At 47.2% G+C, this 13,346-nt stretch overlaps 1 protein-coding gene across 1 annotated transcript in view; it reads right to left on the bottom strand.

The window, feature by feature from the left end:
• Nucleotides 1-13,346, bottom strand: part of LOC121273321 (aryl hydrocarbon receptor-like) — a 100,190-nt gene that overhangs the window by 65,542 nt on the left and 21,302 nt on the right. The gene's annotated exons all lie outside the window — the stretch shown is intronic.

Here is a 13,346-nt window from a genome sequence, read left to right as displayed (position 1 = left end):
AGGACTACCCCTCACACAACAACAGGTGTCACACCTGAGGAGTTATTGTTGAAACGCTGTCTCAGGACGAGATTCAGCTTAATAATGCCGAATTTATAGGGGAAGGTGAAAAGGAGTCAGGGAACCAGAAAACTAGACACGACTGGCATAGTCGCGAGAGGAAATTTACCGTGGGAGAGCCGGTATATGTGAAAAACTTCAGGGAAGGACTAAAGTGGTTACCGGGTGAAATAAGTGCTCCATCCCATTCTCTCAGTTCCTTCGCCTGCGTCGCATCTGTTCCGATGATGCCACCTTCAAAAACAGTTCCTCTGACATGTCCTCCTTCTTCCTTAACCGAGGTTTTCCACCCATGGTCGTTGACAGGGCCCTCAACCGTGTCCGGCCCATCTCCCGCGCATCCGCCCTCACGCCTTCTCCTCCCTCCCAGAAACATGATAGGGTCCCCCTTGTCCTCACTTATCACCCCACCAGCCTCCGCATTCAAAGGATCATCCTCCGCCATTTCCGCCAACTCCAGCATGATGTCACCACCAAACACATCTTCCCTTCACCCCCCCTATCAGCATTCCGTAGGGATCGCTCCCTCCGGGACACCCTGGTCCACTCCTCCATCACCCCCTACTCCTCAACCCCCTCCTATGGCACCACCCCATGCCCACGCAAAAGATGCAATACCTGCCCCTTCACTTCCTCTCTCCTCACCGTCCAAGGACCCAAACACTCCTTTCAAGTGAAGCAGCATTTCACTTGCATTTCCCCCAACTTAGTCTACTGCATTCGTTGTTCCCAATGTGGTCTCCTCTACATTGGAGAGACCAAACATAAACTGGGCGACCGCTTTGCAGAACACCTGCGGTCTGTCTGCAAGAATGACCCAAACCTCCCTGTCGCTTGCCATTTTAACACTCCACCCTGCTCTCTTGCCCACGTGTCTGTCCTTGGCTTGCTGCATTGTTCCAGTGAAGCCCAACGCAAACTGGAGGAACAACACCTCATCTTCCGACTAGGCACTTTACAGCCTTCCGGACTGAATATTGAATTCAACAACTTTAGGTCGTGAGCTCCCTCCCCCATCCCCACCCCCTTTCTGTTTCCCCCTTCCTTTTCTCTTTTTTTTTCCAATAAATTATATAGATTTTCCTTTTCCCACCTATTTCCATTATAAAAAGAGGAAAAAAAATATTTATTTATTTATTTATTTATTTTTTACGTCTTTTATGCTCTCCCCACCCCCACTAGAGCTATACCTTGAGTGCCCTACCATCCATTCTTAATCAGCACATTCGTTTAGATAATATCACCAACTTTAACTTTAACACCTATGTGTTCTTTTGTATTATTGTTGTTGACATCTTTTGATGATCTGCTTCTATCACTGCTTGTTTGTCCCTACAACCACACCCCCACTCCACCTCTCTCTCTCTCTCCGCCCCCCACACACACACCTTAAACCAGCTTATATTTCAACTCTTTCTTGGACTCGAACTCAAGTTCTGTCGAAGGGTCATGAGGACTCGAAACGTCAACTTTTTTCTTCTCCGCCGATGCTGCCAGACCTGCTGAGTTTTTCCAGGTAATCCTGTTTTTGTTTTTGTTTTTGGATTTCCAGCATCCGCAGTTTTTTTGTTTTTATATAGAAATAAGTGCAGTGACTGGACCTCTATCTTTCCACATGGAGGTGGAAGGCCAGATCATCTGTAAATATGTGGACCATTTAAGGAAGAGAGAGACAAATCACCAAGATTTGGTTCCACCAGTGACCATGACCAGGTCTGCGTTTCCTGTTGAGGATACTCAACCCAGGACTGACATGTCTGATGTTCCTGTTAGAGTTGAGGATACAGAACTGCGAGTGCCCACTGAAGCACCTGATGTTCAGGCAACTCCGGAGGGGAGGTTCCTGACAAAGAATCTGAAGCTGTGGAGCTGTGACGTTCCACACGTACCAGGAAACCACCTGAAAGACTGAACTTGTAAATTCCTCACCCAGTGTAAATATTATGTTGTCTTGAAAAATATGCACTTGTAAATATAATATGTATAGCCGAGTTAAAGGGGGAGGAATGTAGTAATTATGGTTTTATTTAGTGTGTAACATACCTTTAAGAATAATACTTGTTAGGATGATCACATGATCTGCAGTAACCAATAGGAGAGTAGCAAGGGCTATCTCAGCAGTCAGTGTAGAGACAGAGTTGGAGTTGAAAGCACATGTGTAGTTGCTGCTGAGTATATTGTAAATAAACTTAAAGTTTTTTTTATCATTAATAGCACAACTTGGCCACCCTACAAAACATAACTGTCCTCAAAACTGAAATTACTAGGAGGTTGTGGTAGTACGGGTTGAGTATCCTTTATTCATAAATCCAAAAAACACACCTTTTTTTAAACCTTATTGACCTTTAGCGTGGGAAGTCTAGTTGTATGTGTGCCCTGTTTAACTTGTGATTTTTGGGGTGAACATGTCAAAAGCAAATTTATAACACATACCTTTTATTTACTATTCTGTGGTACATCTTACCTTTCTAGCCATTTTATTTACTTTAGACTATACCTAGCATAGCTTAGGCTAGTGTAATGTAAGTTTATATGCGGTATCCAAAAACTACAGTTATCTGAAATCCGAAATGCAATCAGCCCCAAGGGTTTTGGATAAAGGATACTCTACCCTGTATGGTGGTTATGTTACTGGACTAATAACCCAAGGGATGCAAGTTCAAATCCTGAATGAGAATTTGAACTCAGTTTAAAAAAAATCTGTACAAAATGGCCAATCTATGCCCAAGTACAGACGATCTCACTCACAGGGGGCTGGAAAGATAGTTGCTAAAGGCAATGGTGGGGGAAAATGACGCTGTGGAAATAGGGAGCACTGAGGCACTAAGGTCTCATTGAAGCATATAAAATTCTGGAGGGGATTTATAGGGTCAATACTGAGAGGTTGTTTCCCTTAGCTGGGGAAATCGAGAACAGAGGGCAGAGTCAGGATAAAGGGGTAATCATTTGGGACTGAGATGAGGAGGGGTTTCTTCACTCAAAAAGGACTGCAATTCATTCAGATTCTCTATCGCGGAGGCTTGTGCATGCTCAGTCATTGAGTGAATTCAAGTCAGAGATTGGTAGATTTTGAGGCACTAATAAAGGAATTAAGGGATAATGGGGATGGTGCTGCAAAGTATAGCTGAGGGAGAAGATCAATCATGATCGTAGGGAATGGCGGAGCAGACTCAAACAGCCATGTGGCCTGCTCCAGTTGCTTATGTTGTGTCCTTCTCTGGGAATGCTTGATGCACCAAGGTGTCTCAAACTGTAGCCACTTTCCAGTCCTGACACCGCACTTATGTCGAGTAAAAAGTCACCTCTGTCCCCATCCGTCTGCCCAATCCGGCCTTCAAAGACAGGCAACCTCTCCAACCACCACCCCCCCACCCCACCCCCACCAATCATTAGCCAAAATGTTTTACACCAAGTCTCTGAACACAGGCTGGGTCTGGGTCTGGGTCTGGGTCTGAACACAGCCTGTCGGATCAAACACGACTCCACATGTATATTTTAAAAGCTGATTTGATCTTGTCTCCCCCCCCCCCACCCAAGTATCAGCAAAGCAGCAACATGTTGCTGACAGCAAATAGGAAACTGCTGCATTTCTTCTGTGAGGCAATCCTACCAATGGTACAGTGATTCAGTCTGGGCATGATGCCAACTGAAAACTTCTCTCGGTGGCAGATTCACCGTAGGTCCCATAGAGTCTACGGCACAGAAAAAGGCCCTTCGGCCCATCGAGTCTGCACTGGTCAAACAAGAACCTAACTATTCTAATCCCATTTTCCAACACTAGGCCCATAGCATAGATGCTGACCCTCACCCTTTACACCCGTTGCTACGGCTTGATAGCTCACTGCACAGATTTCCCACAAACTCAACCACATTTGTCCAGACACATGGTAACCCTTTCAACTGGTGATGGTAAACTGCAAAGACAGTTGCACCAGCATATTCCCTCCCGCTATACCATATAAATCAGCTCAGAAGAGTCATAGGGACTCGAAACGTTAACTCAGTTTCTATCTCCACAGACACTACCAGACCTGCTGAGCTTTTCCAGTTTTGTCTGTTTTTATTTCAGATTTCCAGCATCTGCAGTGTTTTGCTTTTATTTCCTCCCTTTATGTTCCAGAATCCTTCCCACCTCAGCCTTCCCTGTTCAGCAATCTGTGCGCCCTGTGATTTATTCCCACCACCGGCTTTTGTTCCAAACGTTTTGGGCATTATTTCAAAATGCCACGGTCAGAACTAGATCACTTCTTAGCGTTCGAAACTTTTACACAGCTACAACAGTAGAAAACGAAGCATAGCCACACTAAACTGACGGCTCTCTAAAGAGGATCAGTCAGGCCTTCCACATTACCTCTTCATCCTAGGCTCGGATAGTGACCCAAGCTGCCATCCAACAAGCCAAATTGCAGTTCTGTTTTATTAAAGAAACCAGCTTCTTCTACACATTCATCGCCAACGATGTTTGTTTTAGCTGAATACATGGCTGACACCAAACAGAACGAATAAATCCAATGCTTGCATCTCTATATATGGCACAAATATATTCACCCTATATTGCACCTGATCACATTGGAATACCTCAAACCATGATGAGTAACTTTCTACAAGTCCAGTGACTGTTATGCAGGCAAATGTGGTCCCATTCATTCTTTTTTATTCGTTCATGGGATGTGGGCATCACTGGCTAGGCCAGTATTTATTGCCCATCCCTAACTGAGGGTTTTTTTTTAATAAAGAGTCACCTGTAGGTCAGATCAGGTAAAGACAGCAGATTTCCTTCCCTAAAAGGACATTAGTGAACCCGATGGGTTTTTAACAACAATCATAGTCGTCATCAGACTTTTAATTCCAGATTTTTCATGGTGGGATTTGAACCCAGGTCCCCAGAGGACCACCTTGGGTCTCTGGAGTATTCGTCCAGCGACAATCCCACTACGCCATCACCACCTCCCTGCTGTGCCAGCAACATCCCATAAACAGCAAGCAGGTAAATAACCAAAGAGTCTATTCTTGGTGATTGTTGCTGGTCAGGGTGAGGAATGTTACCCAATCCCTGGAAAATCCCCTGCCTTCCCACAGCCAGTGCCACAGAATGGTTAGTGCCTACCCGAACAGATAGGCAGGGCCATGCTCCAATGCTTCAGCTGAAGGATGGTATCTCTCTCAATATAGCGCTCCCTAAATCGCATAACGGAGCGTCAGTCCGGAGAATCGTCAAATAACTTCCTAACAATTTGAATGGTTTCCTCCTCAGTCAAAACTGAACACTCTCTGGTCAGTGAAGAATCTTCATTTTTAAAAAAAAACAATTTTACATTGCATGATTTGGTACAAGGTACTTCTTCCAGGTTTAAACTCGTCCCAACATATCTTTCACCGCCTGCCAAGATTTAAACGTCCTGTTGTTTTTAATACAAGACTCCCTTTTTTCAAGATATTTTCTCCCTTTCCCCTTGCTTTTGGCTCTCTTCCCCAAGTACAACTCTCCACTGGTGTTACCGATGAGTCACACCAACTCACCAGCCTTTAGGAGGTGCTCGAAAGCAGCCCAGGGCAGCTCTTTGTCTCTTCGACGTGCTTTAGCCTGTTTCGATGAGACATTGCCCTGTCTAACCTCTCGGGTGGATACAAGAGATCTCATGGCCACTATGTGGAAAACCGTTGGGGGGGGGGGGGGAACGCTCACCCAGTGTCCTCGCTAACATTTGCCACTCGATCAACACCGCTAAACACCGATTAACAGCTCATTCAATAGAGAATGCTGGAAACACTCAGCAAGTCTGGCGGCATCTTTGGAGAGAGAACCAGAGTTAACAGGTTCAGCTCTGGCAAAAGGTACTGTTGCCAGTCCCCAGCCCTGAATAAATGGGGAGAATTAGGGGCAGGGAAAGCATGCAGCTGTAAAACTGATATGAAGGGTGACCAAAAAGCCTTGTGGTGACCCCATATAACCTAGGAAAAGCTGAAAGAGGATGAGTTTCCAGGAACTGTGAAATGTTGCTTTCGTAACTGCTTAGTCATCTCCTTACTCTTTGTGGGATCCTCCTGTGCCCCCAAAATGGCTGCCGCACCTGCCTACGTAACCACAGTCAGCGCACTCCAAGATGTAACGCACCGATGCACTGCTGAGATACCATGAGTCCCTCGACACGTCCTTCTTGGATTTGCCCTGTCTCTCTCAAAATGGGCAAGGTGTCCAATCCTCTCCCAGCAGCTCAGCAAGGACGTGGCACAGCAGAGCTCATTAACGCATGGCCCAGAGCACAAACCCATACGCTGCCACTCTACCACCCTGGGCATGACCCTGCTGTGCATCGAGTGCTTTGGAAGTCCTCAGACTTGACAACTCCTGTACTCCCCATGACCGGCTTCTCATCACCCACCCCGGGTAAACCTCAATTCACCTAAATCTCTGCTGCCCATATCCATGAGTGGCACCTGGTTTCATTGGCCTTTGCAAATCATCTAACACAGGCTGCTTGGTCAATGAACAAGTTCTGCTATTTTGCTTCATTTTACCGCCTGGCCTTCACTGTAATTGAGTCTATGGAAACCAGTGGGAACAAAAACTGGCGGAGTTTCAATTTCACCCAAAAGCTAACTTCTACAGAAGCATACCAGGTATTATAGTGTGGCTTTGATCCTGCACCTCACAGGCATGAATATCACTCTGGATGCTGCAGTAAGCAAGTCCTCACAAGTCTGGAAACTAAACTAAAAAAAACTACCAGCACTGTCAAATTCACCCTTTGAACAGCCAAGTGCTCGAAATGGGCACCACTGTATAGAGCGGAGGGGCTGGAGTTTCAGGGCACCATCTCGTCCTTCCCTCCCTCTCCTCTCCCTCGTCACCTCCACCCCACCCAGTTTAGCAGTCAATTTTCTTTTCCGATTTCACCCCCCACGCCCCCCCCCCCCCCCACCCTCTTTCGCCCAAGCGCCATTTCCAGCTCCTGCTTGGCATGGCGCCACAGCCCTTCATTCAGCACAAACCTCACTCAAAGAGGCTGCAGGCTGGCTGAGGTGGGAAGTGGTAACTGGCACTGCCAGGATGCGCTCTTCAGAGCTTGCCAGCTCTCGTTGGGCATATTCCTGGAGGTTTCATCACAGGTCTCCTGCCCCCACCCTGCCACTCCTGCCATTGTTCACCCAACATGCCCACGGGTACTCTGCCTCCCCATGCTAATTGAAAAGCAAACACACTCTTCATTAATCGATTACCTGATAGGCCAGGATTTCCACGTTGGCGAGCAGGGGGGGGGGTGGGGCGTGTTTGCCGACGCGTAAAGTGACGCACGATGATGTCGGGCAGAACCCCCGACGTCACCGCGCCCCGTTTCAATCTTCTGGTAGGCGGGGGCACAGCGAAATCAGCTGTGCGCCCACCGACCTGTCAATGGCCAATTGAGGCCATTGACCGAGTCACTTAGCTAATTAGTGGGCCTGCCCGTCCAACCTTAAGGTTGGCGAGTTGGCCGGGAGCCCTGGTGGGCATTAGAAAAAGCATCAAACCTCATCTACGGGCAGGAGGAGGTTTCATGTAGGTTTTTAAAAGTTTTATTAAAGTTTTTGTAAAAATTATGGACATGTCCCAACTCATGTGCACTGTCGCATCAGGGGACATGTCAGGGAATATTTTTTTGGGTCTATTTTTAATTTCTGTCACAGAACGGCCGATCTCCCTGAGGCTGCACTTAGCCTCAGGGAGATGAGAGCGCCCTTTGCTGCGCATGCGCAAAAGAGTGCACTCCCGGGTTTAGGGACTCCACCCCTCCCCGTGCAGGGAGTGCAGAGCGCTTCCATGCTGACATCATGCTGGGCAGGCCTTAATTAGCCCGCCCACGTAAAATGGCAGTGTTAAAGGGAGCATTACTCTACATTTAATCATTCCCTACACAACCTTAGTTCATTTGACACTGACACTGGGAGTGCTTGCCTCATTGCTAATGTCCTGCACTTTGATGAGGAGAAGCCTCAAAGCATTGAAAGCCAAAGTTTAGCTGGTGACCTGGAGAGGGTCTCGAGTCAGCAGGAAATCGCTTGGCAGCGGCCACTGGAATCAAGTGGGGGAGTAGATCTGGGGCAGAACCTTTCCTTCGTCGCGCTGGCACACGCCCGACCTGGACGAGAGTGAAATAGTGCGCAATGGCATCGGGCGAGCGTCCCAACATCATCGCACGCTCTCGCAATATTTCGCTGGGTGGGTGCACGCAAGTGTGCCCACCGACAATTAAGAGGCCTATTAAGGCCCTTAATCAAATCACTGCCTGTGCAACCATTCGGTTGGCGGGCAAAAAGGCCCAGCGGCCTTTGCATTTTTAGCGAAGCCTCATCCACGGGCGGGATGAGGCTTCGAACAGTGACTAAAAAGAAAATAAAAAATGTTCAAATCTCATTTATAACAATTCCCTGCTCATGTGACAGAGGGGACATGTTTACCTTTTTTTTCCAAATGGTTCCTTTTAATGTTAGAAACTTTCAACTCCCTGGGGCAGCTCAGAGCCTCAGGAGCTTTCGCTGAGCGCACCCCCACGCTGGCCCTCCTCCCGCCTCCCACCCCGGCAGCGCCGAGGCTCTGAGCGCACCTTTCACGCTGGCTGCCCGTTAATTGGCCAGCCAGCCCAAAATCGCAGTCAGGGCCTGCCCGTGGGTTGGCGGTCTGTTTCGTGGCCAATCCTGGGCCCATTCGCCGCGCCCGGTGAGGTAAAAATCCTGCCCCGAGACGAGGGTCCACCGCCCTTTAGGGAGGATGCTGATCCAGTGGCATTCCCCCCATTTTCAAACTAGGCACAAATGTGGAAAGTTCAAAGGGAGAGTGAGAGTCAACAAACAAAGGCAAAACAAAGTATCTTAACTCCCTCGACCCACCTCCAGGCCCAACAAAATAATCCATCAATCTCAGTTTTGAAATTTTCTACTTTTTTGCCGGGGACGGTTTGCGAAGTTCCAGATTTCCATCACGCCTTATGTCAAGGAGTGCTTCCTGAAAGACCTGGCTCAAATTGTAAGGTTCTGCTCTTTTGTTCTGAACTCCCCCACCAGAGGAAATAGTTTCTCTCTCTACCTACCCTATCAACTCCTTTAAGCGTCTTACACATGTGAATTTGATCACCCATTAATCTTCTATACTCAAGGGAATACAAGCCTAATCTATGCAATTTGTCCACATAATTTAAAGATTTAAAGATTAAAAGGAGATAATAAGGTAGATATAGAGAAACTACTTCCTCTGGTGGTGATGGTGGGGGGGGTTTAAGGTGGGGTGGAGGGGTGCAAGTCCACAACAAGGGGGCAACTTAACCCTTTTGGCCCAAGTATTGTTCTGGTGAATCTGTGCTACAACCCCTCCAAGGTCAATATATCCTTCCAGAACTGAACACAATGCTCTAAATGGGAATACCTGGAAAAACTCAGCAGGTCTGGCAGCATCAGCAGAGAAGAACAAAGTTGACGTTTCAAGTCCTCATGACCCTTCAACAGAACAGTTCAATCAGTTCTGTTGAAGGGTCATGAGGACCCGAAAGGTCAACTTTGTTCTTCTCCGCCGATGCTGCCAGACCTGCTGAGTTTTTCCAGGTATTTCTGTTTTTGTTTTGGGTTTCCAGCATCCGCAGTTTTTTGTTTTTATACTCTAAATGGGATCTACTCAGGGCTTTCTATAATTGTATCTTAACTTCCATCATAAAGTATGAGAACAGACCTGAATTGCTGTGTCTTATCATCTAAACCCCAAAGTTGAATTCCTGGTGTGACTATTGGTGATTTTTTTTTGTTGGTAATTTGGTTGGAAGAGGGACTTCAGGAAACTGCTCCATAGCGCTACCTGGTGGCCAAGCTGGCAACAACGCCATGACGTTTACATAGCAAAAGTGACTGGGAAATGTGGACACAAAAGCAGGACCAAAAATCAGAACAACAGGAAGGAAGGGTTGTGAGCAGGAAGACCGACACAAGATTTTTTTGCCAAGGTTGGTTAGAAGCGAACAACTCCACTGCCGAACCTTACAGTGCTTTCAGAAATACAAAAAAAAATGGTTTGGAAGGAGTCCCACTTTTAGGTTCTTTTCAATGCCAACAGTTGAAATATCTTCAGGTCACAGAAGTCAAATCCAAATTCTGCTCTTTTTTTTCAAAAAAATGTCAGGGAAGATTGAACAAGATGGAGTTCTTTTCTCTCAAAAACAGAAGACTGGACAGTGCCCTGAAAGAGGTCTTCAAAATCGTGAGGAGGTTTCATAGGCTAGAGAAGATGTTTCCATTTATGAAGGAATCCAAAACCAAAGGTCAGAAATATAAAATAGGCCGGAATTTTCCAGCCCCCACCCCCCCCACCAGCTTTGCCTGTAGCGAGGGTGGTGAGCCATTGAAACCTCCATTCTCATCAGTGGCGCCGGTCTGAGGGGCTAGAAAATTCTGGAAAATAGTCACTGATAAATCCAATAGGGAAATGAGGAGATACTTCTTTAAGCAAAGGGAGGTTAATATGTGGAACTTATTCCACAAGGAGTAGTGTGCTTTGATGGTCAAAAAAGTCACCTTCTCGCTCAGATCTGGGGGTTCATGGAAGGTCATTAGGCTTCTGGTCCAATTGAAGTGTCACCTTGACTTTCCACCTTGGTACCCTTAACCTGACCCAAAACCTGACACTTATTCAGCTTGTCAAGGTGAATAAAACAGAAAATAATAGCAGAGGAAACAGGGAAGTCGTGTAACCTCCAACTAATCAGGTTAAAGATAAGCTAGTTTTGTTTAGCGTTTAAAACCTGGAGCAGTACTAACATGCAACGGGCCTTTTACCCATTGTTTCCACATGAATACTAGGAGTGAAAAACACCTTCAATACAATCAGAGATTTTGGCCACTCGAACGTGGGTTATGCCTGGAGAGAATACTGAGAGATATGTTAGCCATCGTACGAACATCCATCTCTCCCTAGCGTCCCTGATGATATTTAACCCTCAACCAACATCTTTAAAACAGGTGATTGGTTCTGCTGGTTATGTCTAAATTGGCTGCCACATTTCCCTGCATTACAACAGTGACTGCACTTCAAAAAGTACTTCATTGGGCTGAAGTTTACATGCCCCCAGTGGGTGTATTTCCTGCAGTGGGAGGGGGCGGGGGGGTCACGTAAAATGAGGTGGGTGCCCATCCCCGAGCTCACCCCCATAATACAGCAGGAGGGGGGGGGGTGGGGGGGAGGCGCCAAAATTGGCAACCCGTCCACCATATTTAAATAAACAATTAAGAGTCAATTAGGCCTGATATCTAGCCTTTTGACCCTAATACGCTACCCGTGCCATAATAAGTGGGCAGCAGGGTGGGCACGGGAGGCCTGTTTTTTTTTGTACAAAATGCTTAAAAGGGCGGGAAGGAAATGGGGAGGGAGGGGGTGGGTTGCTCTTCCTTCCTACCTACCCCCTCCCACCCCCCTCAACTGCCCCTCTCCCGAACGCACCCAAACCCTCCCAGCCCGAGACCCCAGACTTACCTGCTCCGGGAATCGGTCCTTGGGCTGCTCTCTTCAGCAGCAGTCTCGGCGAGCTGCCACTGACGCCTTCCTGGCGCTACCGGGGCTGGCGGAGCTGCTGGCCAACTGGATTGGCTGGCAGCTCCAGAGGGCGGGACCTCCGCCCCAATGAGGGGCAGAAGTCCTATTCCAAACTCATTACTCTGCCCCGCCACACTGTATGGCAGCACGTCCACGTCAACCTGGTTTCCGGGGGAGCGTGCCATCTGTGCTCCCCCCGCCCCCCGTACTATTCCGCCCATTATGAAAGCTGCTATAGAAAGGGGGTACAGTAATGGGTATTGGTCTGGGTAAAGACACTGACTGGTATAGTAATGGGCACTTGTTCTATATCCCAGGTTTCCCAGTTGGACTCAAATATCTGAAAAATTAAGCCAATACATATCAAGATGTATAACTCATTGTGAGATGCTCTTAGTTCTTCCCCTCAAATTGCTCCCAACAACTACTCCCCGATAATACTCTCCATGGCTCAAAGGCCCATCGATAATTGCTTTTTCAGTCCCTACATAAAAAAATGGCCCAGGACTGGTGGGCAGCCAGTATCCATGGAAGAGTTAATACCTTGAAAGCCTCAAGAGGAAAAACAGGGAGAGGGAACCGGGTGGGAGTGGGGGATAGAAGCCAGCTTATTTTTAATCTTACATGGTGCCAAAAGGATGGAAAACGTCACTGACGGTTTCACACACCTCCTTCCCAACTAATTACTACAAAGAGAGATTTTGAGGCCATGACAAGATTTTTTAATTAAAAAGCGTCAACAGTCATGAATCTTCTGGGACGTGGCCAGTTCTGCAAGATCAGAGCCAAGATGGCGGTTTATGAAAAAGGCACAAAGTTCTTGAATACCACAAGGTCACCTGGTCATCCACAGGGCTTGTTGTTGGTTGTTATCATATTTGGGCTGGCTTTCAGCTCAATGGCTGAGTATTTGAGATAAGGGAGGGGGTGGTGGTGGGGTCTCATGTGAAACTCTTTCACCCAGTGAAGGGACTGCAGGATGCATAGGTGGGAGCTAAATGCCACCATTTAAAAAAAAACTAAATTGACCATTTTCCACTGGTAGAATGACATCTTCTCTCTCTCTTTCTTTCTGGAGGAGACGATACCATAGTGGTAATGTCACTGGAGTAGTAATCCAGAGGCCCAGGCTAATGCCTTGCGGACATGGGCTTAAATCCACAGAAGCTGATAGAATTTAAGTTCAATTAATAATTCTGGAATTGAAACCTAGATTCGGTAATGGTGGCTATGCCAACTATCATCAACTGTTGTAAAATCCCATCTGGTTCACTAATGCCCTTTAGGGAAGGAAATCTGCCATCCTTACCTGGTCTGGTTACATGTGACTCCAAACCCACAGCAATGTGGTTGGCTCTTAACTGCCCTCCAAGTGGGGTGGCAAACCACTCAGTTCAAGGGCAATGAGGGATGGGCAACAAATGCTGATCTTGCCAGTGATGCCCACATCCCATCAAAGGATAAATAAAAAAGCAAGTCAGTGCCTTACAGGGTGTAGTTTTGTGTCTACAACTCCTCCACAAATGGAATGCCCAACTTGCGCTATGTAGAAGAGAAACAGTTCCTCTAACAAACCCTCCCCTCACCCACAATAGTCCCAAAGTTGCCAACCATCCAGGACTGCCCTGGAACCCCCAGGAATTAAAGATTAATCATCTGCACACTGCTGCGAGCCATCCCGGGAGGGAAATCATGGAAGCAACTTAAAAGTGTTTTCCCTCATTTTCTTTGGACA

Source organism: Carcharodon carcharias, chromosome X, assembly GCF_017639515.1.
Source record: "Carcharodon carcharias isolate sCarCar2 chromosome X, sCarCar2.pri, whole genome shotgun sequence".
Taxonomy (NCBI): domain Eukaryota; kingdom Metazoa; phylum Chordata; class Chondrichthyes; order Lamniformes; family Lamnidae; genus Carcharodon; species Carcharodon carcharias.
The sequence above is the reverse complement of the archived record's forward strand: the minus strand, read 5'-3'. Positions and strand labels throughout refer to the sequence as shown.